General features: G+C 37.3%; 1 protein-coding gene across 5 annotated transcripts in view; it reads left to right on the forward strand.

The window, feature by feature from the left end:
• GRIK4 (glutamate ionotropic receptor kainate type subunit 4) overlaps positions 1 to 27,622 on the forward strand; it is a 680,228-nt gene that overhangs the window by 38,534 nt on the left and 614,072 nt on the right. Inside the window, exon 1 of one of the 5 annotated variants that reach the window (XM_074302597.1) lies at positions 9,932 to 11,335. The exons of the other annotated variants lie outside the window; for them this stretch is intronic. The gene's annotated coding sequence lies outside the window, so the exon portion shown is untranslated. Of the gene's footprint in view, positions 1 to 9,931; positions 11,336 to 27,622 lie in introns of those variants that run through there. 5 annotated transcript variants of the gene reach the window in all.

The following is a 27,622-nucleotide window of genomic DNA, read 5'->3' on the forward strand; positions in this document are numbered from 1 at the left end:
GAATATACATGTTAGCTAATGACTATACTCACATTTTGGGGGAGGGATCAGTAAAATACTTACAGAATGAGCCAAGTGTTCTTCTGTAAATCTATCACTCTTTTTAGTGCAGCAAGGGGGCTGAACCTGAATCTCAGGATCAGTTTTATGACCCTGACTCTAGTTATTTCCAATTTCTTTTTATGTGATTACACTATGGCATTAAGTGGATAGGAGAATATGACCAAGTTTGTAGAAATAGATCATCTCAGGGTATAAGATCATAGATTTAGAGCTAGAAGCTTCCTAGGTTGTGGATCCTTTTGCGGTAGTTATTTGTCTACTTGTATTGTTTCTCCTACTGGATTGGAAACCTCTCAAAGACAGCAACCTTGTCTTTATTCTTCTTTATAGCCCTTTGCCCACATTGAACATATGAGTAATGCTGCAAACTCCTTTGATACTGTAAGGGTCTATAATTTCATCCATGTGGATACTTTTCCACCACTTGTAACACCTCTTAACCTTAGTCTTTGTTAGTTACTGTAGCTGACTTGCAGTAATATTACAATGGTATCTAGTTTATACATATGGTCCCTACTTTGCCCATGACTTGAGCCCTGAAAATTGGTTGTAAATCATTTGTTTGGAACTCAGAATATATTTTGCCATATTGTAAACAATGGTTAGGTTCCCAGGCTGTCCTGTTATTTCAACATATGTGACTAATGGTCCAGAATGCCTTTGAGCTCCACACTTTGAGCCCTTTGCCCTGAATTTTGTTTAGTATTGAGTCCTATCCCCAAGTCAGATCACAGAAATCATATGATGGCAGAGATTAAAAAGACAATTAGTTCCAAGTGACTTGCTTAGCTTGTTTGACTTAAGACAAAAATGCAACAATCATGTTCTAAAGTAGCTTGTCATTTTTAAAAATTATTTTTATATCATCTACATTTCCATTTCCCCCTCACTCTCCCAACTCTCAGAGGACAGTCTTTTATAACAAATAAAAATTTCTAAAGAATAATAAGAAAAAAAATTAGTCAATCCATATAATTGAAAAAATAAAAACCTGACATTATATGAAGTGTTTCATATCTCTGCAAATGATGGGCGTAAGTGTCTTCTCATATCTCTCTCAGGGGGCCAAACTTGTTTTTACCATAATTGTACAGCTTTCAATTTTCATTTTTCTGTGTTGATTGCCTTTTTTATTTACATTGTTAAGGTGATTGTATATATTGTTTTCTTGGTTCTATTTATTTTACTTTGCTTTAGTTCATGAAGTCTTCCTATGCTTTTCTGTATTCATCATAGTCTCATGTTAGAGCTTTCTATGATGTATATATATATATATATATATATATATATATATATATATATATATATGTGTGTGTGTGTGTGTGTGTGTGTGTGTGTGTGTGTGTGTGTGTGTGTGTCTAGCAGTAAAATCTCTGGGAATATTTCTTTCCAGAATAATTGTACCAGTTTCATCAACAATGAATGAATGCATTCATATGCCTGTCTTTTCACAAGCTCTCCCACATTGACTTCCTCTCTTTTGTGTTTAATGCCAATTTGCTAGCTGGGATGGGGGTGGGATGAAACTGGGAGGTGCATTTTTTTAAATAAAAGATTTGGAGCTTTTGTTCATATAATTGTAAATAGTTAGCAATAGTTTTTAGACCTGATAATTTATATCCTTTGACCACATATATTGAAGAATGACTTTTAGTCTTATTTAGTTCTCTTAGTTGTCTTTATATTTTGGATAACAAATCCTCATCAAAGATAGTTTTTATAGTTTATTCCCTCCCTTTTGACTGCTTCCCTTCTTATTCTAAATGTGTTAATTTTGTTTACATAAAAGTTTTTAAATTTCATGTAATCAAAATGATCTATTTTGTCTTTATAATTTGGTAAAGAATTCATCCCTTACCCAGAAGCTGTGAAATGGATGTGCTTCTCATTTAATTATTTTTAGGGTATGATCTTCAATATTCTAATAGAAGGCTCACATTCTTGGAGGGCAATGAAAAAGTATGGTCTTGAACCCAGGATTTGGAATCTGAAGACCTAGATTTAAAGTTTGGCATTGACACATACTAATTTAGAGTCTCAAGGCAATATCTTCCTCTCTATGGACCTCAATTTTCTTTTCTATAAAATAATGACACATGTACACTTACTCATGGGGTTGTTGTGAGGAAAGGGATTTTTAAATTGTTCAGGAAATTACTAAATGGGAGTTGCTAATATTATCCATTAGTGCTGGGTACAGGAGAAAGAGAAGCAGATGGCCAGCGACTGTGACTTCTGGGATCTTGAAATTTAAAGCAGATAGACAATAGGTGACAAGAGAAGTGACAAATGCCACACAAACTCATAGATTATACAAGAATTTACATAATACCCATATCTATATCAATATTTGATGCATTTTTAGCACATCAGGTTAGCAATTTTGTGGTGACAAGGGAAAGCCATCAACCTTCCTGTGATCAGTCTGGGGAATCTTAGAGGGAGGATACTGGGATTTCAGGAGTGATTTAAATATTTAAAGAAGGATAATTTGGAGGGGGACCTCCCTAGGGGTCAAATAAAAACTTTTATTTATATAGTTGCTACACATTCTTATCCTCAATGTTATCTTGTCAACAACTCAATGAAATCAGTACTATAAGTATTAGTACTATCTTATAGATGAGGACCAGAGGTTTCATGACTATAGAAGGTCACACAGCTTGTAAATGGCAATGTCAGAATTCAGGCTCAAGTAATTGAATACAACTTCAAAACTTAAAAAAAAATTCGTGTGAGGTAACTTGGGGAAGACAACTCAGAGACCATCTTGAGGAAATAGTAGGAACAAGGAAAACACAAGGTGATTGGATAAAGTGAGAGTAAACAGTTTGAAAGAAGGAAAATGAAGGAGAAAGGAACAAAAGAGAGAGTGAATATTTTGCATCTAATTCATAGTATGGTTGAAGAAATCCAAATTTTTTTGGTAAATGGGAATATGATTTCTAGGATCCTGAGATTTTGGAGAAATTGACAAAACCAGGACCATCAAAGGGCCAGGACAAGTCATTATCATATCTTAGCAGGAGTTGAAATTATTTCCTTTCTTCTAGACAAAGGAGAGAAGGAAGGTTTGAGATGGTAGGATAATTCAGTGGGATGAGTGGTTGTATTTAGAGGCAAAAGACCTAAGTTCAAATCTTGCCCCTACCTCTCTTATTGCCTGTGATGTTGGACAAATCACCCAATCTTGCCAGCACTCACTTTCCTCCTCTCTAAAATAAGGAAGTTGGGTGAGGTAGTCTCTAAATTATTTCTCTAACTTTATGAATTTGATGCCCTTTATTTTATAGAGGGGGAAACCTAGAGCCAGAGAAGAGAAAGGACCTGTAGTAACCACAGAGTAATGCAGCGTAGATTTCATCTTTGCTCTTCTGGTTTGTCAGTGAGTGCTCTTCCCACGAAAACACTGTTTCCTAGTCTGTGGACCACAGGCCTCTTGGGGACTGCAGAGTTATTTGCAAGGAATTCATATCCAACTGAGTGTTTTTCCCTCAACCAAAGGCTGTTAATAATACAACTGCTGCCATGTGAGGTTTCATGAAATCTGTTTCACAGGGATTTTTTATTCTTTTAAAAGTTGAGAAATGCCACAGCTCATCTTACTGTTTATTGGAGTCTATGAGATTTCACTGTTATACCTGTGACTTGACTGATCATAAGATAAATACCTCTGTGCCCTGGAAAGTAGAATTTTTTTTAAATCATTAAAAATAAGAACACTAATTTTTTTTGAGATGTCCCTTTTTATGCTGCCCCTGTCCTATTTGTTGGGATTCAGGTAATGGCCCACCTTGCCTACTCCTAGTTCCAGCATTAGTTTTAGTGACTGTCTCTCTTTCAGGGGAAAATGTAACAAAAAGCCCCCAGTTTCCTCAAACTGTTACTTCTGAGACTGAGCTTCAGCCAGAATGGAAATAAGGATCTAGGTAGGGAATTAGGGATGAATGCATTTGTCCTCCTGCCATCATGAATGCTTAAACCATGCCGATGGCCAAGTAGCCCTGATCAGTATCCTCTGTAGGCACACTGGGGTTGGGTCCAGGAGGTGGGGACCAAGAGGGCTCGGGGCATTGGTGTTGCCTTCAGTTAAAACTCCCCACAGTCAAAATCCCTGCCAGGTGAGAGAGGAAGATTCACAATATTTATTCCAGCCACTGTGGTTGGAAAGGGAGGGCTGCATAATGTGATTTCTGTCATTGTCTCCCCAGAGCCCATGTTCAGGAGATTTGCATCTTCACAGAGATCTCGCTGCTTGCGGGCAGGAGGCAGCAGGATGCATTTGCATGTTAGAGTGTGTGGGGGTTGAGGAGGCAAGAGAGTTGAGGTGAGGAATGGGGAAGCAGACACTTTTATGATCTGTACCATGTTTGTTAAGCCAAAGCTAACTCAGTTCTAGCCTGTATCCTTGTCTCCAAAGAGAGATGACTGTGTCAGCGCTCATAGGCAACTGACAAAGCAGATAAAGGCTTATTGTTGTCCAAGGTTTGCACCGAGACAGAGCAGGGATGTGGCTTGTTGCAGCTTGGTACAGCCATTCCGCCTGCTGGGTGAAGCTTTTCTGTGAGTCAGGCCCTGTCCCAACTTCTTCCCTGAGAGATCCAGCCATGTTTATTGGAAGGAGATCTGACTGATCTTAGAAGCCTAAGACCTAGATTCAAATTCCAATTCTATTTTTCACTAGCTCTGTGACTACAGGCAAGCCTCAGTTTCTTCATCTATAACATGAAGATAATTGTTATAGTTCTATCAATCAGTAGTTAAATGACTTGATCATGGACAGCAAAGTAGTGCAGTGATTAGAATGCTAGGTCTGGAGTCAAGAAGACTCATCTTGAGTTCAAATCTGATCTCAAGTTTGCTATTGGATGGTGGCAGAAAGGGATAGTAAAGGAGAAGAGAAGGAAAGCACTTACCTACATTGTAAATTCTTTGAGGTCAGGGACTGTCTTTTGTGATAGATTTGGGGTATAGGGGATGAAAGCTGTGGTTAATATTTTTCATAGACAGAGATGGAACAAAGGGTTTAGATACAAATCTCAAGATAGAAAAAAGGACAGGAGTAAAGGTACACAAGCAGGATGTAGAAAGATATATTTGAGAGATGCCAAAGAGTTTACACATTCCTCAAGAATTTTAAGTCATCCAGTCATCACCTAAGCACTTAACACAATGCTTAGCTCATGGTAGGTCCTTAAATGCTAGACTGACTATTAAAGAAGTATGTAGTAGAGGATGAGGAAAGTGGTTTTTTTAAAACTAAAATTCTTTTTGTTATAATAAGTGGTGTTCCTACTGTCAATTTCTTCTTCTAGCCCCTCTACATACTTTTGCCAAATTAATTTCCCCCATATACCATTTTCTTTATGCTATTCACTGGCTCAAATGCTGTCAATGATTTCTTATTCCTACTGGTTAAAACCAAAGCTCTTTGGTCTGGCATTCAAGGCTCTCTCCAAACTAGCTCCTTCTTAGTCTTACCTTCCTCTATCCTTTTTTAGGAATCATCTAGGCAGCTTAGGTGATGACTGGATGACTTAAAATTTTTGAGGAATTTGTAAACTCTTTGGCATCTCTCAAATATATCTTTCTACATCCTGCTTGTGTACCTTTACTCCTGTTCTTTTTCTAGCCTGAAATTTGTATTTGTTCCATCTTTGTCTATCAAACTATTAACCATAGCTCCCATTCCTAGACCCCAAATCTATCAAGGCATAGCTCAAAATATACCTCTTCTGGGATTACAACAGCTAAATATTTATATAGTACTTGAAAGATCTTTACACACATAATCTCATCTGATCCTCAAAACAACCCTAGAGGTAAGTACTCTTATTATACCCATTTTATAGATGAGGAAGTGATAGGTTAAAATAATTTGTGACAGGTTAAATAATTTGCCCTGGGTCATATAGTCAGTATCTGTCTGAGGCTGGATTTGAACTCAGTATTTCTGACTCAGGGTTTAATACTCTATCTATTATATCACTTACTTCCCTCTAAGGAATGCTCTTCTCCTACTCTAAACTTCTATAGTGTTTATTGTCTGTGTCACATTTACAATCACAGAATGTTACAATTTGGAGCAATCTCTGAGATAATTTGGACCAAGCCCCTCATTTAGAAATGAGGAAACTAAGGTTCAGAGAATTGACATAATTAGTGATTAGCACATGTGCTTATTTTATACTTATCCTAGATAAGGAGACCTGAAAAGATATATGGCAGGCTTAATATTATCTTGTAATTTCACAGAATAATAGTCAGAAGAACTTCCATAGTCATTAAGTCCAAACTCTTGATTTTGCAGAACTAAGACCCAGAGAAATTAGGTGATTTGCTAGAATTTACCCAACTAATAACATAATTGCAATCTTGATAACAAACTCTTTATTCTTTCCTCTGGGCTCTGCTGCCTTCCGTGGCCTGCCCCAAATAGAACTCATCACCATTTTTTAAAAATCCACCCTCCTTTCTATCATTCATGTTTCTGTCAAGCTCACTACTATACTTCTGAATGGATCTCTGGAGTCATCTCAAGCTCTTCCTCTTCCTCAACCACCTTCTGCACTTGGTTTCCAAGCCTTGTGGTTTTTAACTCAGTTCCATTTTTCTTATAAATTTCCCTTATGTCCACTTACATGACTACCACCCCCATCACTTCTTTCCTGGCCTAGTAGAATAACTTAGTAGTCTTCCTGGGTCCAGACCATTTTTATCTACACTCCACCCAGCTGCCAGATTGATTTTTCTAAAGCATAGGTTTGACCATGTCACTCCCTTCCTCAAGAAGTTTAAAACCTTTCAAAATCTAGCTCCAACCTAACTTTCTAGACTCACTTAACTTGATGTTCCCACCAGATTGGCATATATATGACCTTATAATTCCTGTGTCCTTGCCTGGAATGTTTTTTCACCTCACCTGTATCTCTTGAAATTCCTCGCTCCCTTTATGGCTTAGATTATGGCTCCTATATGAGACCTTTTCTGATTCCCTTAAGGTATCAGTCCTTCTCTCTACTTCTTCCTAATTTCTTTGTATGAATTTTGTGTTCACTTATAAGTTGTTTCTCCAAGTAGGTTGTCACTGTTTAATTTTTGTCATTGTATCTGTAAGCAGTACTTGGCACATGATAGGGACTTAATATACTGAACTGAATTGTGTAGGAAATGTAGCATTGGATATCACTATCCAATCTTTTTGTGTGACATGGGACAAATCACTTGACTTAGTTTCCTCAATTGTTAAATGAGGATTTGGCTACATGACTTCTCAGGTTCTTTTCAGGACTAAATCTATGAACTCATAGAAAACTTTTTGATGCTAATCTTTTTATATGTTTATGTCTTCTCTCCCTAACTGATTGTAAGCTTCTCAAGGGCAGAAGTGGCCTCATACTTCTTCCTATCCTCTCACAGTGGCTTTCACATGGAAGCCATGTTCAGTAAATACTTGTTGGTGACTGTTTTTATAAGAAGTATCAGTAGAAATGATTGCTCAGCCAGCAGAGAAATGGGAAGGAGATTATATCTTGTAGATCATCCATGCCTAAGGAAAGTCTCAAGTGAGGGTAAGGAAGAGTGCATTTGGGAGATTGGAAAGGCTTGTAAATCTGGGATGGGAGGGCTGGGAAAAAAAGGAATAAGGGGAATATAGGTCTGGAGTGGGAGAGGGAGAAATAAAAAGAAAATAAGACAGGAATGTCATACTGGAGTGGTAGGAAAGCCCTACTTCTTATATCATACCCTTTCAAGCTCTGAGCCATACTGATTCTAAACACATATGTTAAGGAGGACTGGACTAAGAACACCCCCTCCCCCCCAAAAAAAAACAAAAACAAAAATGAAAAAAACCCTTTGGATCCTCTCTCAGTTGCTGTGATTCCTGTGACCTTGGAAGTGTCTATTTCCTGACCACAAGATGGTGGTAGGGAAGAGAGTCTGATTTTGATAAATGTCTCTTTGATCCCAGGATGACCGAAGCTAATTCAAGTGCAAATGGTTTATTAGTATTTATTACTCATGCTCCACTGCTAATAAAATTTGAGTTTTTAAAATAATGGCCAACAAATAGAGCAGTTGATGCCCCTTGAGAGTAGCTGTGGATTATTTCATGCTGAGGTGTAACTGACTGTTGGCTCTGCTCAGAGGCATAGTTTTATGGGGCAGGGTGATTATCCTAGTTTGGGGGAGAGGTTGGTGGCCTTTGTTGACTAGAAAACAGTCATCCACCAGCCAGGGCAGCTCAGAAAGCCATTAAATTCAATTGTCCAAAGGCTCATTTGCAAGCGACTGTGATACTTCCAAGCTGAGAAAGCAGCTAAATGGTCAGGTTAGAAGTCCCTGAATATCTGTTTTTGTGATCTGTGCTTAAAACCTTTAAGTCGGAAAGCCCTATCCCAGCCCAGAATTCAAACAAGGTTTCTGTGGATGAGGCAATCTCTGATACATTGAATGAATGCAGGCCCATTTGAAGACTGTCTCTTCACATGGGCAAATAGAGAATTTATATAGGGAAGAAGAAAGAGTTCTGGAATGGAGGTGAACGAGGAAGAAGAGACTCTAAATTGAAATACTGATCTAGTCCCAATATTGCCTTAGAGTGTTGAAGCAGTCTAAGACCCATAAAAAGCAACAGATGGCTGGATGTGGAGCTACAGGGCCTTGATTTGAATCGCATCCTATGAATTACTTGAATAGATGAAGCAAATAGAGGCCCAGAGGGGTAAAATTATTCCCCTGACAGTTAGATAGAAGCAGAACCAGAACCATTCCTTTTCTTCTGTACCTCGCTGCCTCTGTTGTACCAGTGTTAAGCAGCCCATCCTTGGCTTACACCTACCTGGTTTACACATTGAAAATAAAAGCTTCAGTGTGGGAAAAAAAATCTACCTGTTGAGTTTCACCTACTTTGGTCCAACCTCAGGTGCATAATACAGTAGAAAGAGTCAAAAGATAGTTCAAAATCTCTATCATTTATCACCTGTGTAATTTGGAGTGAGTCACTTACTTGCTATGGGCCTCATTTTTTTCACCTGCAAAAAGGGGAGATTGGAAATATACCTTGAAAGTCTCTTCCAGCTTTAAACCTGTGATCCTATGAAAAATGACAGGGTATTTGGCAAGAGCCAGAATTATGATTTCTCAAAACTCTCTCCCTTTGCCCACAGTCTTCCCAGGGGAGCCCCCAAACAGAGATGAAGTTCTCCCACAGGAGCTTTAAAGCCACCAGCCCATGTTCTCTCTCCATGGAGAGCTGAGCGTGCATCTGTCACCCCATCTGAGATTCAATCTGTAATGAGACAAAGTGCTTTGAAGCTCTTGTCTTCTTCACTTCCTGAATAGGGTGAGGTGGCAGAGGATAAAAAGTGTGGCCTTTTAAAGGTGGAGCCAGAGGGAACCTGGGGTAAAGTTGAGGACCTATTTAGAGGTAGAGATGCCAAAGTTGAATTTGATCCATGTGGCTGGCTACCTGCTGTATGAGAATGGACCTTCTAAATTTTCCCATTATTGTCAAAGGCACCAGTATATATCCAATCACCAAGGTCTGCAAGCTGGGTATTGTGAATTCTTTCCTGTCACCCAGCCCACATATCTAGTCCCTTGCCAAAGTTAATTGATTTTACTTACACAACATTTCTCATGCTCATGCCTTTCTCTCTCCTCACACTGCTGCCATCCTAGTTTAGGCCTTCTTTCCTGTTACCTAGATTGCTGTAATGGTCTTATAATTATGTTCTACAAGTCTCATCCTCTTCTTAGCTGCCTACACACATATATTTTAAAATACTATTTTATTTCTTTTATCAATTATACATAAAGACAATTTTTAATGTGCATTTAAAAATTTGAGTTCCAAATTTTTTTCTTTTCCTCCTTTTCTTCACCTTTCCCTGAGATGGTAAGTACTGGATATGTTATACATGTACAGTCATTACATTTTTCTAAAATGTATGCCTATATAAATCCTCTCCCCTATCCCTGACTCCAGTGACTCTTAGAACCTTTAGGACTTATACTTTCTTCCATTCCAAACACCCTATAGTCAACTTCACTTGTAGCTCCTAACACATAATATGTCATCTCTGGTCTCCATGCCTTTTCGTTGCTTAATGTCCATGCCTGGGACTTTTGCCTTTTCACTTCAGCCTCTTAGTTTGGTTAGACTTAGTTAGACTCAGTACCATTAGAACTTCAATATGAAGCCTTCCCAAATTTCTCTGACTGCTAGTGCTTTCCCATCTCAGATTACTTGCCATCTTCTCTTTATTATCTTGTTTGTGTAAAGAGGTAAGCTTAGTAGTAAGTTGGCTACTCAGCTAGCATTTACTTAAGCATCTACCATGTGCCAGGCACTGTGGGCAACGACTGGGGATATAGAGAAAGGCAAAAATCAGCCCCCGCTCTCAAGATGCTCACAAGTCTCATGATGGAGACAACATGCAAATACTTATGTGTAAACACAATATATATAGGATAAATTGGAGACAGTCTTAGAGAAGGCACTAAGACAGAGGAGGAGTAGGAAAGGGTTGCTGAAGTAGTTATTTAGTTGAGATTTGAAGGAAACCAACCAACTTGGAGGCAGAGATCAGCAGGGAGATTGTTCCAAGCATAAGGGACAACCAGCAAAAACATTTGGAGTCAGGAGATGGGTTGTCACCTCAGGGAAGAGCAAGGAGCTATTGACATGGAAGCTATATGACTTGGCGATTTTGAAGAAAGGATGACTGTTTAGGAACAATTTGACTCTGTCCTCTGAGAGGCCCTTCCAACTCTGAGATTCTGTGAAGATGCCAAACTGAGGATTAGCTTAAAATGAAATTTAGATACTTCATCTATAATCTAGGAATTTGCAGTTGTTATGGAAAATTATACTACCCTGCTCTGCATCTACTTTCTTTCTCCCATCCCCAATGAGCTTCCCACAAATTGGTGCTTGGGCTTTTGGCTTTAGTTTTCTTGAGATAGTTTTGAATTACTAGTCTATTATGCCATGACCTTTGGGAAGTCATGGATCAATTTCTTGCCCTTTTTCTTTTGCCCCAGACCCAAAAAGAACCTCCACCTCCAGTTGTTATCATCTACAGATGCATGGAAAATTAATGAGACACCAGACACATTGACTGAATAGTTGCTATTATGATGATTACAAAGTGTCATCAATCCCAAAGGATCTAGTATCCAAAGAGTGAGTCAGAGCATTTCTACCTCATCAGCCCCTGGGACCAAGTCCTATTCTTAAAAATCTCCCAAGTTTCTCAGATGAAAGGTCAGCATTAATGATTCTGCTTATGAGCCTTTGGGGGGTCCATTATGCCATCTCCCCATGGAATTCTCCTTTGTCCCATGTGAAGTGATAGGGCCAGGACTGCAGTATTGATCTGACCTGTGCCCCTCCCCCTTCTGTTTAAAGTGGGCTTGCCCATCCTTTTTGCTCTTTTGAAGTGTGCAATCTGTGAATAGACATTTAGGCATTGATTGGGATGGATCTGAGGCGGAATGTCTGAGCATAGAGGAACAATTGCATCAGGACTGCTTCAGTGGGGGAAAGAAAATACCTGTATTGCTTAGGCATTCTGTGTAAATTAGTAATATTGTAAGTGTTAATTGAGTGTCCATTGATTGCCTGTCAGGAATTTGATTTAATCCATTCTCCTTCAGAGTTTTAGTCTTAGACTTGCTTAAATGGTTTAGTTGTCCTTGGAGTTGTTTTTCTTCTTCTCTAGTTGCTAAGCCTCTTTTCCAGCTTTATTTTCCTTGTTTCATGATGAACTTCTTTTGTTTTCTGGAGCAATCCTGCCATTATTCTTAACTTCTGTTCCTGCTCAGGCACATCTCATCACTCATTCTTTAAGGAAAGATTTTAAAGGGGAGGGTGCCTGAATCCCAGGAAATGAGTCCAAAGCCAGTTTGGTGCCTCATGCCTTAGGAATTTAAGGTGGATTTTCCTTCTTGGGGATGCATCTGATAGCACCAGCCTGGGTTGTCTTGTCAGTTTGAATGACTAACTATGCAAAGGACTTCATAGAGAGACTTGGGAGGTAGTAGGAGAGGCAGGAGGAAGGCAGTGAGCCTAGTAGCCAGGGCAGCTGCACCCTTCCAGGGGGAAGGAGTAGCCATGACCTAGCCTCACAATGAACTTCCCTGGTTTGCCCCGGGAATGTCATTCAGGGCAGGTTGACTTTTTACGCTTTGCTGCATCCATGATTTTGTCGATGTGGCTATTCTCTCCAATGACGCAGATCCCATCCCACCATGACAGAATGCCTTGTCATTCTCTGTGACTTGTTCATGCTCTCTTGTGAATCCTCTTCAAGAGTTCCTCTCACATTTATTTGAGGGGGTCTGTCATCTTTCAAATCTTGCTTCTGATATTTACTAGTTATGTGACATGGGAGAGGGTCCCTTCAGCTTCCTTGAGTCTCAGTTTCTTTATCTGCTAAAGAAGAGGTAGAAGTAGATGGACTATGAGATTCCTCCAGATGGGACTTCTGATTTTAGTGGTAGGTGGTATCTTAGGGAACAGAATGCTGGAAGTTAAAAACTGAGATTAAATTTAGCCTCAGATTTACTAGCTATGTGACTTTGGGTAAGTTACTTAATTTTGGTCTGTTTCAGTTTCCTCAATTGCAACAAAAGATAATAATAGCTCCAATCTTGTAGGATTGTTATAAGGATCAAATGAGATACCATTTTTATTTAATAGTAGTATTTTATTGTTTTCTTTTTCTGGTCATAAGCACATCAATTTTTAAAATATATATTTCTTTTTGAATCATATTAGAAGAGAAAAATCAGAACAAAAGGGAAAAACCACAAAAAAAAAACTGAAAAAAAGGGGGAAAAAGTGAATATGGCATTTTCATTCATTTCCATAGTTCTCTTTCTACATACAGATGACATTTTCCATCCCAAGTTTATTGGGATTGCCTTGGATCATTGAACTGCTGAGAAGAACCAAGTTTTTCATAGCTGATCATCGTACAATCTTGCTGTCACTGTGTACAATGTACTCCTGGTTCTATTTGTTTTGCTCAGCATCAGTTCATCTAAATCTTTCCAGGCTTTTTAAAAATCAGCTTGTTCATTATTTTTATAGAACAATAATATTCCATTACTTTCATATACCATTCCCCAATTGGTAGGCATGAGATATTTGTAAAAAGCACTTACCACAGTGTCTAGCACATATTTGGCATATAGTATTTAGAAATGCTCATTTCATTCTGCTTTGCCTGTCCTTCTCCACATTCTCTGGATCTTGGGTTTATTTGCTATCCACTGATTATTATATACTCTTGCTCATGACAGGTTTTTCTTTTCTTTTTTCTGGTCATATATTTCTCTAACTCCTTTCTTTATATAACTTTTCCAATTAAATTTTTGGTTGGTCATATTTTGTATATTGCCTTCACATGCACTTCTCCATTGTTTTTTGAGTGGCCTTCAATTTAAACTCTTTGTGGTCTGCAATAGTCAATAACTCACAGCTCAGATTTTTGGGTAGAATGGTCGATTTACCCATCTGCTCACTCTCTAAAGATCAATACACTAGCATTCCCAGATCCTGTTCCAGTGATGTCATCCCAGTTTACAGGTAGAGAGAAGGGAATGGGACAGTTAGGTGGCGCAGTGGATGGAGCACTGCCCCTGAAATTAAGAGGATATGAGTTCAAATCTAGCCTCAGACACTTAATACTTACTAGCTCCATGACCATGGACAAGTCACTTAACCCTAATTGCCTCAGGAGAAAAAAGTGAGAGAATAGGAACTCTGGAAGGAGTCATAATATCCACCATTCTTAAAAGCATTTAACAGGAAAGGAACTCCTATGTGCCAATGGACACAGTGGTTATATGTAGATCTAGAGCTAACAGATGCTGAAGTCTGACTGCATTATGAAGGGAAATGAGCACTGTATTTATGCCCCTTTATAGGGACTTGGATTCAAATTTCAGCTCTTCCACTTATTACCACATAGATGTTAATGTTGTTCTCAGTTTCTGTAAAACAGGGAAAATTTAACTAGATGAAACTAGTTCTTCTTAGCTCTAAATATTAGATCCTCTCATGCCTCATTTAACTGATAAGGAAATTGAAGGCAGGAATTGAGTTGCCCAAGGTATTGCTCATGGAACTTGGGAAAAGTCTTTGTTTCCTGGTAGTTTCTGATGAAAATGTAGGTATGTATAGGTTGCTGCATATGAGTGTGTGCTGATGGATGGAGCAAATACAACTGGAGGAACTATTGCTTCTTGTGACTATGTGGAGTGTTTAAATATTGAAATGGTAAAAAAATTCTGGAAGATCAGTGGGGGAACCTAGGCTTAAGGGACACCAGAGAGCACCCTAAGAAGGTAAGTGCTTCTGAAACCAGAAGAAGCTTAATCATTCATTGAGGCCCTCTCAAACATTCCTGTCTTGCAAATGAACTGGGAGCTGAAGGCCTTTTTAAGGTAGGGAAACAAAATGGGAGCAAGTAAGTAACTGGAAAAAGATATCAGCTGTGGAAGCTGTGTTTACTAGAACTGTGCTGAACAACTGTACTTGGGCATGGTGCCTATCACAAAGACTGTTCAGCCACTAAAGATACAGGGCTGAGGCAAGGCAAAGAATTAAGCCATTCAGGTGTCCCATAGGCAGTAAGAGCCAATATCATCTCAGGAGGCTCCTTCCCCTTAGTTCCCAACGTGCTCACCTGCCATAGAATCTCAGATCATCATTGTCCAAGAGATTGAGAATAGAATTCAGAATCAGTAGGGTGTGAGTTCAGATTTGACCTTAGATATTTACTAGCTCTCTGACCCTGGGAAAGTCACTTAATTTCTTTTTGCCTCGGTTTCTTTATCTGTAAAATTGAGATAATAGCACTTAACTCAGGGGTTGCTGTCAGATCAAAATATAATAATTTTAAAATAATTAGCACAGTGCCTGGAACATTATAAGTACTATATAAATGTTAGTTGTTGGATTTTGTTGTTGTTGTTAGCTTCTTTCCCTCAGCCCCCTATCACACTCACCTCTCAGAGTAATTCTCTAAGAGCTAGAATGCTGGACCTAGTGTGAGTAAGGTCTTAGTTTATTTCTGCCCTGAGATATTTACTAGTTGCAGGACCCTGACAAGTCATTCAACCTTTGTCTGCCTCAGTTTCTTCATCTGTAAAATAGGAATGATAACAGCATCTACTTGTATGATTCTTGTGAGAAGAAGTTGAGATGATATTTATAAAGTCCTTTGCAAAACTTAAAATATTTTGCAAATGCTAGCTGCAACTATTACTACCATTGCCATTACAATTATAATTACTACAATTACTATCATTCCTCTCTTTTCTATTCCTCCTTCTCTTACTATTACCACTGCTATTACCATCACCACCATTACTACCATTACTACTGATGTGGTTTGAGGACCAACATGATAGTAGTTCATGTAGACACTGGATGATGATTGACACCAAAAATTAGGTTCAGTCATATGAAGAATTCACAATGGCCATTCTTTTTGGCAGAAGGAAGATTTATTTAGGGAAGAGGGTACAGAAAAGATGAAGGGATATAATAGACATCAGGAATGGTAAATATGAAATAGAGTTGGGAGAGCATATGAAAGACAAGTGGAACTCACAATTACCCAGTAGAAAGGAAGGTTCCATGAGGTTGGAACATGGCCTTAACTGTGATCTAAATCCTGAAAGGGACTTAGCATTCTAATAGAGTTAGTTAGCTGTAAGGAAGAGAGGTGGGGTTGAGAAGCATAGTGGAGTTGGGGGAGGAGGAGAAAGGAAAAAGACACCACGAGGCAGGGTGCCATGGGGGACTGACCCAAAGGAGGATAGCAGCCACAGAATAGCCCATAAGTAGATTTTATAGGGAAAACTTAACCTCAGGGACATGACTGGGATTTCTGGCAGGGCATGGCAAGGTGAGATCTCTAGAGAGAGTGAGTCTCAGGGATCTGATATAACTTGGATTTCAGATTGGATGATCTCCCCAGAGGGTGGGACCACACTAAACTCATCTTTATAAGAGCTTTCTGCCTGCTTGCTTCAGGGATCAATTCTTTAATTTCTCTTGGTCCAAAACACTATTCAAGACCTTATCACTACTACTACTACTACTACTACTACTACTACTACTACTACTACTACTACTACTACTACTACTACTACTACTACTACTACTACTACTACAACTGCATACTAACAACTTATCCTTTCTAGTGCTTAGTTTCCTTATCTATACAATAGTGGAGGTGGGGTGGAGGAAGGGTTGACCAGTATGGTTTCTTCTGCCTCTAAATCTATGATTCTATGATAAGAAGGAAACTCAGAAGCCATATAATCCTAGCTGGACCTAAACAAAAATATTCTTTATACCATCTAATCCATTTTTGTTTGTTTGTTTTGCGAGGTAATTGGGGTTAAGTGACTTGCCTAGAATCACACAACTATTGAGTGTTGTGTCTGAGGCAGGATTTGAACATAAGTCCTCCTGACTCAAGGGCCAGTGCTCTATTTACTGTGCCATCTAGCTGCTCTCAACAATCCTCAACAATTTTACTTGAAAATTTCCTGTGGGGGGCACAATCTCCTAGGCAGACTAATTCACTTTGTTTCCAACTCACATCATTATGGAGATTTGATTTCCATGGCATTCCATTCTTCTAGAACATCTAGCTATTGCTCATCATTTTGCCCTCTAGCAAGCAGTCTAAATTCTCTTGCACATGACAGACCTTTATATACCTGAAAGACAATTTTCATGTCTTCCCCAAATCTTTTACATGCTAAATATCTGGAACCCCTTTCCTTCGAAACTTCCTGGAAAGCCTTGCTTTCCAACCCCTTTATCTTGTTCATCTTCCTCAGCATAGTATTGTTGTTTTTTTTTTTTTTTTAACATGCTTTTACTGTATAGGGAATTCCAAGTGAGGAAACTCCCTCTACAAGTGCAGATCAGCAATTTTTCTGCAAATTATTAGATGCCTAGGGCACTGAGAGATTGTGACTTTTCCAGAGAATGTATATAGAGAGTCAGGGCTTGAAACTATGTCTTTCTGATTCAAAGCTAAATCATTTATTCATGTTCTTTCTAAAATCTAATACCCAGAACTGCATATAATATTATGATGTAACTGAAGCATATTATTTTTCTCTGTCTCTTTCCCTCTTTCTTTCTCTCTCCTTCTTTGGGTCTTCTTTTACAAAATGACTAATGTAGAAATGATTTATATGATTGCACATTTAAAACTTATATCAGATTGCTTAATGTCTCAGGAGGGAGGGGAGAGAGAGACTTTGGAACACAAAATTAAAAAAAACCCCACAAATGTTTAAAATTGTTTTGACAAATAATTGGAGAAAAATAAAATATTTCAAAAAAAATATCTGGATGTGTTCTGTATAGTGGAATCATCACTTCTTTTACTCTGGACATTATGATCAGCTCAGTTTGTACGCCCTAGCATCATATTAGCTTTTGTAATTGACACTTCACACAATTGATTCACTGTGCTCTTGCAGTCTTCTAAAAACTCCAGGTCTTAGGCATACAAACTATTATCTAGCCATGCTTTCACCAGATGACAAAAATCCAAACCACAACCTTCTTTTGATCCCGTTACTGCCTCATGCTATTCTGATCAATGCCTCTGATCCACATAGTAACTAATCATAGCTTCAGAAGGCTGGTTATGAGGTGATAAAGGGATGAAGGATGAGACATTTTTTTCTGACATGGCCACCATGTTGTTTTTCATTCTCCTTTTTTTTGCCGTCATCCTGGAAAAGTCATCCACTACACTTTTTGCCTGCTCTTATTCCCCACTAACTTCAGGGCTTTGCATTTTGAGTTTTGTCTCAAGCACTTCCCTGTAACTACTCTCTCAAATGTCCCCCAATGACTTCCTAAGTCATCAAACCTTCCATCAATGGTTCCTTTGCAGCTTTCATCCCTGTTGATTTCTTTGCAGTATTTATCTTCCCTGATCGTCTCCTTTTTCTGAATAATTTCTCCTACTTTGATTTTGGTGACACTGAACATTCAACTTTTTTTTTTTTCCTACCTCTCAGAGTCTCCCTTTTCTCGGTCCTCAGTTAGCTCCTCATCAACCTTCTGGTCCTTAATTGCAGGTATTTCTCAAACTTTTGTCCTTGGCTCTCATGCCTCCTTTAATTATTTCATTTATTTCAGTGATTAATACTATGCAGTTGATTCCTGTATCTTTATATCCATATTAAATATCTCTCATGATACCATTTACTTGTTGAATATCTCTACTTGTAAATCCTGCCAGCACCTCAAAATAAATTCCATATTTTCCCTGCCAAATCCTGTTTTTCCTCAACTTCTTCTTTCTTTTGATGATTTCACAATCGTCAAAATGCTACTACTATGTTTTCCTTCTTTACATTCAATAATTTGCCAAGTCTTTTTGATTATATCTGTAATATCTGTCCTTTCTTTCCCTTTCTGCTTTAATCATTCTAGTGTGGTCTTCATGTATTCTTTCCTAGATTAGAATTGTCAAATATACAACCCAAGGGCCCCATACAGCCCATTATTCTTCCAAATATGGTTTAAACCAGATTACTCATCACAGTTCCAAAGAACTCATGATGAGAAAAGCTATTTCCCTTCAGATAAAGAATTGATAAACTCAAAATGCAGAATAAAGCATATTTTCTTTCCCTTCATCTATCTTTTCTTCCTTCCCCTTTTTCTTTTTCTGTCTTTCTTTCTTTGTCTTTTCTTTTTTTGGAATATAGTTAACATGGAAATTTGTTTTGCACGACTTTGTATTTATAATGGTTTTTTCTCAATAGGTGGGCGAAGTGGTGGGGTGAAGAAAAGAATTTGAAATTCAAAACAAAATAAAATTGGATGGAAAAATGTAATTGGGAAACATAACAAGATAAATAAGAATTCAATAAAACATGGATAATATTTTATTTTATAACTAAATCAATATGCAGCCCACAGGGATCTTTATGTGTGATATAGTTGTCCTAATTTCTATTTGAGTTTGACACCACTGGGATTATTGTAATGGCCTCCTAAGTGAAAATCCTGCCTCTATTCTCTCCCCTCTGCTAACGTTCCTTTATATTTTTCTAAAGTGTTTTGATCACTATGCTCTTTTAGTTAAGACCTTCAGAAACCATTGAGCTTTTTTCTCTACTGTAAAATATGAACTCCTTATCCTAACATACAAGGCTCTCCATATTTCAGCTTGAACTTCCTTATCCAGCCTTGTCATTTACTACTCATATAACCTTTATTTGCCTCAATTTTCCTCAGTTCAAAAAAAAAGGAGTTATTGTGAGTATTAAATCTGTAAATTGCTTTAGTATAGCACCAGGAACATAGTAGATGCTTAAAAATGTTTAGGGCAGCTGAGTGGATAGAATGGCAAACTTGGAGTCAGGAAGATCTGTGTTCAAAGCTGCCTCAAAACACTAGTTGTGTGATCCCAGACAAGTCACTTAACTCTGTTTCAGTTTTCTCATCTATAAAATGAGCTAGAGAGGAAAATGAAAAAAAATCATTCCAGTATCTTTGCTAATAAAACCCCAAATGGGGTCACAAAGATTTGAATGCTTTTGAAGCAATTACACAACAACAAGTGTTTCCTTCCATTTTGGATGTATAGATAAAAGAACTCTTGTTTATATGCACATTTTTTCCATGTCTACACACATGCACCCTTGCTCATGTAAAATGTGATGTGAAAGTGATTCTATTGAGCCAATATCAATCTCTAAATTGTATATATATGTGGGGCTCAAGTATTCTTTCTCAGTTTTGGATTTTCATGGATCCATCTACTCTCCCATCTAGATCTTCCTTATGAATAGGGAAAGAACAGTGGAAAGACCTTGGATCTGTAGTCAGAGGACTTGGACCTAAGCCTTTACTAGTTATGAGACTTTGAGCAAGTCACTTAACCTAAGCCCAAGTTTTTTCATCTCTAAAAAGGGAACAGTAATCCTTATATAATCTTTTTTTCCCTACAATGTGATTATGAAGAAAGTATTTTATATACCATGAAATTCTATAGAAATCTGAACTACTATGAGATTAAATGATACACACAAATTAAATGGCACTTTCTAAGCCCTAAAAATAAGTGAGAGTTAGAGGACAACTATTCTCATGATTAAACATAACAACATGTCAACACTCTTTCCTTGAAAAATGAGAAGGAGAATGGTAGTGGACAACCTAGGTTTGAGGATTGGCTAGTCAAGTCTAGAAGAAAGTCAAGGGAAAAGGATTCCAGGATGCTCTCAAGTGCGATGCTGAAGTGCCTCTGATTGGATCCCAGGCTGACTAGAGAGGCAAGCAAGCCAGATATAAGAAAACTAAGAAGACTAAGAAAACCAAGATGGATAGAGGAAATTTCAGTCATAATGAGAGAAAAGATTAAATTCAGTGGGAGTGAGGGACTGGGAGAGGTAGAAGGAAGCAAAGTCACATTTAGAGAGGGGAAACTCAGTGTAAAATATCTCTATTCCTGAATCTATTCATAATTTTTTTTTGCAAAATGGAAAGCTTAAAGGGAAAAAAGTCACCAAGCTTATTAACATGCTGCCTTTTAATGCAGGTGAAGAGGAGGCAGAGTAATGTGCATAGATGAGATTTCCAGGATTCATCAATAGGGCAACCTCCATATTGCCTGGGGAAATCCTACCTAATACTCATAGGGAAGGAAACAAATAGAGATATTCTGATGGAAAACAAAGAGATACATGTTCCATATACATGTTGGGGTTCACACTTTATTGCTGTTCTCTTGAGAACTCTTTGGGGTATTTTTCTTAGGAATAAGAATGCATACTAAGAGAGAGAGAGACTAGGGATAGAAAATGGATGTAGGTACATACATATGTGCACAGAGATTGCCAAGTAGTGAGGAAGAACAGTTAACAAATTTGTGAATGTATTTCATGAGCTGTGTGCCAAGGCTAATAGTTTAAGTAGAGGTCTCCGCCTTGATTATATAGCTTTGGTAAATGAAAGCATGTTTAGATGTCAGAGTCCTACATTTCTCTCCAGGGAACCAGGCTTAAACAATACCCTTTCCAGTATTAATAGCTTTGATGAAGGCAGAATACTTTCCTTAGAAAAACAGACAGAGAAAACTAGGGAAGCTGAGTTTTAAAGTGGATAGAGGATTAAACTTGTTTTGGAGTTAGACCTGAGTTTGAATCATATTTCAGATAGTTACTGGATATAGTGGCTCTGGTCATTTAACTTTTAACATCAGTTTCTCCATCTATAACAGGGATGGAGATAAAATTGCACCTTACATCACAAGGTTGCTTTGAGAATCAAATGACATCATATATGCAAAACTCTTCTTAGTCCTTAAAGAACTATAAAAATGTAAATTGTTAAAAACATAATTCTTAAGTGTGCTCATTAGCCTTCTCTTATATTTCATATATACATATATATTCATCTCATATATATATATGTATGTATGTATGTATGTATATTCTTAGGTGGATATAATGTAGAATTTCTCCATCCTCTTCCTCAAACAGGTGAATTCCTGTTCATCTTTGAAGTTCTGTTCAAATGCCACCATCTCCATGAAGCCTGCTCTGATTTCTCCTGACAATAATAGCATCTTCCTTCCCAATTGCACAGATCCCTTTATTTTGCAGCTGTTTAATGTACTTATTATGCTGTGTTTGTTTAGTCATTTAAATAATGTCTGACTCTTTGTGATATCATTGGGGTTTTCTTGGTAAAAATATTGGAGTAGTTTGCCATTTTTTTCTCCAGCTTATTTTACAGAAAATGAATTGGGACAAATAGAGTTAAGAATCACATAGCTAATAAATGTCTGAGCCATATTTTGTGTCTTCTCTCCCTATTAAGAATTGTAGATGTCCCAGAATGCAATGGAGAGACACATAGTGAGCAGAAAAGTAGAAGTGAAGTGAATTTTCATTGATGGCCTATGGTTAAAAAATGATGTAAAGAATATTATCCAGGAGTTGAATAATTTGGAAAATAAGATGGGTCTTTCAAAAAATGAAAGGGAGGGATTGAGAATATGAGCACTGCCTAAATTGCATGAAGGACCCAGAAGAAGGTCCTTAGCATATGGAGTGGGTCCCCTCTGCAGGATCTGTTGGAGGAATTAGACAAGAATTGAAGAGGAAGAGAATCCATGGATAAATTATAATCTAGGTTGTCAAAGGGTCACAGGTCATGTTGTCATAGATCCATCCAAATTCCAAAGTGTAACTCTCTATGTTTATTTTATCTGCTTACTAGACTATAAATCCCATGAGGTCATGAATTACATTTTTTCTATAGCTTATTTTCTCTCCATAGCTGGCACAGTACTGCTCACAGTACAGGGAATTCTGGCACCAGCAAGTCCTTCAAGTGAAAAAGTAACTCCATTCAAGTCCTTGAGAAAAAATTGCTTCAGAATGGGAAGGGGGAGGGGAGAGAAGAGATAGAGATCTTGTGTATACATGATAAGAAGCTGAGCAGGATTGATTAGTGAGGAAATAAAGACATTGGATATAGATTTTTTTCAAGAATTTGAACAGTCTTTGACCCAACCATTCTTTAATGTTAAGTTACTTGATTTCCAATTAATTTTTAATCTGTTTCCATAGCTCTTTATTGAATGTAATTTTCATAGCATTATGGTCTGAAAAGGATGCATTTAATGTTTCTACCTTTCTACATTTGTGATGCTTTTATGTCCTCATACAGTTTTTTTTTTTTGTGTGTGTGTATATGTGTGTGAGAAGTTTCCATGTACATCTGAGAAAACAGTATACTACTTTCTATTCTCATTCACTTTTCTCCAGAGGTGTATCATATCTAAGTCTTAAAAACTTATTCATTTCCTTAACACCTTTCTTTTTCATTTTATGGTTAGATTTATCTCCCTTTAGGGGGGATAACACTTGTGTGATTTTATAATTTATTTCCTCCGGAAATCATTTAACTTTTTATTTTAATAATTTCAATGCTACACCATTTGGGGCTTATATATGTTTACTATTGATGTTACTTAATTATCTATGATATTCTTTAGCAAGATGTAGTTTCCTTGCTTATATATTTAAATTATGTCTATCTTTATTTTTTGTCTGAGATCCTAATTGCTACCCTGGCTTTTTTAAAAACTTCATCTGAACTATAATAGATTCTGCTCCAGCTCTTTATTTTTAATCTCTTCACATTTTGAGTGTGTTTCTTATAAACAACATATTGTTGGATTTTTAGTTTCTGTCCTCTGCTGTTTTTTTGGGTGAGTTCATCCCATTTACATTCACAGTTATGATTACTAACTATTTCTTTTTATCCTATTTTTCTATTTACCCCCTCTCTCTCCTTTTACCCTATTCCTCCTCAAAAAGTCTGTTTTGCCTCTGACCATTGCCTCCTTTATTTTGCTTTCTTTTTATCACTCTAAACACTTCTCTTATCCCTTTCCTTTTCTATTTTGCTTTTGGGCAAATAGTTTTCTATATCCAATTGATATGCATATTATTGTCTCATTGAACCAATTTCAATGAAAGTAAGGTTCAAGCTTTCTACCCTTTCCTTTTCCCACCCCAACCCCCTATAAAAGTTATTCCTTATATGTCTTTTTATGTAAGATTTTTTTTCCAATTTTCTTTTCCCTTTCCCCTTCTCCCAGTTCGCTCTTCTTCATCCCTTGATTTGATATTTTTAAAATTATCCCATTATAATTTATGCATATCTGTACTTTCTTTTTATGCATATTCCTTCTAACTGTCCTAATAAAAGTTATGTCTTAAAAGTTATAAGTATCATATCATTCCTTACAGGAATGTTAAGAATTTAACTATGTTAATATTAAGTTACTTATCATATCTCTTTCATGTTTACCTTTTTGTGCATCTTTTGAGTTATAAATGTCATATTTTCTATTAATTCTGGCATTTTTGTTAAGAATGTTCAAAATTTCTCTATTTCACCAAATTTCCATTTTTCCCTTGAAAAGTTATACTCAGTTTTTTTTCTGGATTGGTTATTCTTAGTTGTAATCTTAGCTCCTTTATCTTCTAGAATATCATATTTCAAGAATTCTAATCTTTCAATATGAGAGCTGTGAAATCTTGCATGATCCTGATTGTGGCTCCATGATACTTTAATTGTTATTTCTTGCTACCTTCAATATTTTCTCCTTGACCTGGGAATTCTGAAACTTGGCAATAATATTCTCAGGAGTTTTTATTTTGAGATCTCTTTCAGAAGGTAGTCAGAAGATTCTTTCTATTTCTATTTTACCATTTTGATCTAAGTTATTGGGGCAATTTTCCCTTATAGTTTCTTAAAATATGATGTCTAGCCTCTTTTTTTATGATATTTTAAAAAATTATGTCTATTTGATCTGTTTTTCCAGGTCAGTTGTTTTTCTAATGAAATATTTCACATTTTATGTATGGGATTACCTGTCATGGGGGGGGGAGTGGAGGGAGGGAGGGGATAATTTGGAAAAATGAATTTTAAAAAATTTAAAAAAAAAGAAATATTTCACATTTTCTTCTATTTTTTATTCTTTTGACTTTATTATTTCTTTATATCTCATGTTATTAGTTGTTACTTGTTCAATTCTAATTTTTAAGGAATGATTTTCTTTGGAGAGTTTTTGTCTCATGACATTAGTTGTTACTTGTTCAATTATAATTTTTAAGGAATGATTTTCTTTGGAGAGTTTTTATATATCCTTCTCCATTCAGCCAATTTTGCTTTTTAACAAGTTTTTCTCTTTGCTGAATTTTTGTATTCTTTTTCTATTTGATTAAATATGTTTTTAAGGTGTTTTCTTCAGTTGTTGTTTTTTTTTTTTTTTTTTTTTTTTTTTTTGCTGCCTCTTTTTCTAAGCTATTGAGACTCTCTTCATACTTTTCTTGCATTTTTTTCATTTCTTTCCCAAATTTTCTTTTTCCTTCTCTTATTTAGCTTGTGTTCAATTCACATGTTTTTTCCTTTGAAGCTTTGCTTGTAGCTATTTTGACATTGTCGTCATCTGAGTTTGTGTCTTGATCTTCCCTGTCACCATAGTAATTTTTTATGTTTAGGTTATATTTTGTCACAGTTGTTTGCTCTATTTTTTTCTTTACTTTCATTTTTATGTAAAGTTAGGCTCTGCTCCCAGAGTGGGGAGAACACTATCTGAAATTTCAAGTTTTTTTGTGCTATTGGATGGGAGAATATATTTTTAAGTTTTCATTGCTTCCAAGGTGGTATTGATCCAAAAAGAGGTATAGTCATCGATTTCCTGGTTTGCATCCTGGTCTTTAACCAGGAAGGCAATAACACAGTAATAGTGCTCCTTTCTGCTTTGGAATTGAGACCAGGGTCCTTCTCTCTTGTGAGAGAACGCAAAAAAATCTTCTTTGCCCTGGAATTGTGACCCAAAACTATATATGGGTAATGCAACAGTGTGCTGCACCTCTGCCTTCTCTTTCTGACTAGTTGCCTGACCCTCTTATTATCCTTAGGCTGAAAGCTCCCAAAGATGTTGCTACCATTATTGTAGCTGCCTCCAAGATTCACCACTGGGTTGCTTTAGTCCATCTTCTACCCTGTTGTCACAGACCTCTGCTTCCAACCTCCTAAGTTGTCTTGGGTTGGAAAATTTTCTTGCCCTGACCTTTTGTTGTCTTGGCCATTCCAGGATTTGACTTGAGGTATTATTCTAATATTGTTTGGAAGGGAATGTTGGAGTAGTTCAGCTGAGTTGTTATCTCTACTCTTCACCCTTTATCAGTGTACTTTGCTGAATCTTTATTTAGATCATGTCCCCTAACTGTAGGTGTTCCACAGGTTTCTGTTCTAGACTCTCTTCTCTTTGTCTCTAAATTATCTAATCATTGTCATCTCATCAACTCCTATGAATTTAATTGCCATCTTTATGCTGCTGATTTTTAAATCCACTATTCTATCCTAACTTCTCTGCTGGCCTCCAGTGCCACATCTGCAACTACCTGTCAGACATCTCAAACTGGCCACCCAGTAGACACATCACTAATTCATATTCATTCTCTCTGTCTCTGTCTGTCTCTGTCTCTGTCTCTCTCCCTCTCTCCCTCTTTCCCTTTCTCTCCCTGTCTTTCCCTTTCTCTCCTTGTCTTTCTCTCTCTCTCTTTCTCTCTCTCTCTCTCCTCTCTCTCTCTCTCTCTCTCTCTCTCTCTCTCTCTCTCTCTCTCTCTCTCTCTCTCTCTCTGTCTCTCTCTCTCTCTCTGTCTCTCTCTCTGTGTCTCTCTCTGTGTCTCTCTCTCTCTCTCTCTCTCTCTCTCTCTCTCTCTCTGTCTCTCTCTCTCTCTCTCTCTGTCTCTCCTCTCTGTGTCTCTCTCTCTGTGTCTCTCTCTCTCTCTCTCTCTCTCTCTCTCTGTCTCTCTCTGTCTCTCTCTCTCTCTCTCTCTCTCTCTCTCTCTCTCTCTCTCTCTCTCTCTCTCTTCTCTTTCTCCCACACACAAACATATTTATGTATGTATACATATAGAGCAAAAATAGAGTATACACACAAAATCTGCACATATATTTTTATTTAATCCCCAATGAGCTCATTATCTTTCTACCACCCTTCCTGTCCCTCAGGATTGCAACATAGGTGTTATCATTTATTCCTTATTATCTATCACTTCTCATATCTTCTCTGTCAATTTCATTTTTGCAACATCTCTTGAATGTGCCTCTTCTCTTCTCTGATATTGTCTTAATTCTGGTGCAGACCTTCCTATTATCTCATGCACTTTCCTATTACAATAGCTGCTGGTGGGTCTGCCTGTATCAAGTCTCTTCTCATTCCCTCCATTAAGCCATCCAGGTCAGCATCTTAAAATGCAGGTCCAGCTATGTCACCCTGCTACTCAATAAACACCAGTGACTTTCTATCACCTCCAAAATTAAGTAGAAAAATTCTGTTTTGCATTCAAAGCCCTTCATAACCTTCATAAACCCTTATCCTCCCAATAGGCTTATACCTTACTCTCTACCATACTCTTTGATCAAGCATCACTGGTTTTCTGACACCCAATTTCTTAGTTCTGGACATTTTCTCTGATTGTCTTCCATGTCTTTCTTATCATATTTGCTTACTGGCCTCGCTGGCTTCCTTTAAATTTCAACTAAAATCCTATCACCTACAGAAAACCTTTCCTACCCACTTTTAAGTCCAGTGGCTTCCCTATTAGTTCCTCTTTAACCTGTACATAGCTTATTCATACATATTTGTTCACTAGTTATCTCTTCTATCAGAATGTGAATTCTTTTAGGGAAGAGGCTCTCCTTTGCCTCTTTTCTGTATCCCCAGTACTTAGCATAGTGCCTTGAACATAGCTAGTGCAAATGCTAATGAAAAGACTTTAAAAAAAATAATATATTGATTTATCAATGCCCTTATATGCATTCTTTCATTTTGGTCTTACATTGAACCTGAGAAATAGGTACTGTTTGTTATTATTCTTGTTTTATAGACAAGTAAATTGAGGCTCCAGAAAGTTAAATGATCATGGTCACATAGCTAGATGATATCAGAAG

This window comes from Sminthopsis crassicaudata, chromosome 3, assembly GCF_048593235.1.
Source record: "Sminthopsis crassicaudata isolate SCR6 chromosome 3, ASM4859323v1, whole genome shotgun sequence".
In the NCBI taxonomy this organism is placed as follows: domain Eukaryota; kingdom Metazoa; phylum Chordata; class Mammalia; order Dasyuromorphia; family Dasyuridae; genus Sminthopsis; species Sminthopsis crassicaudata.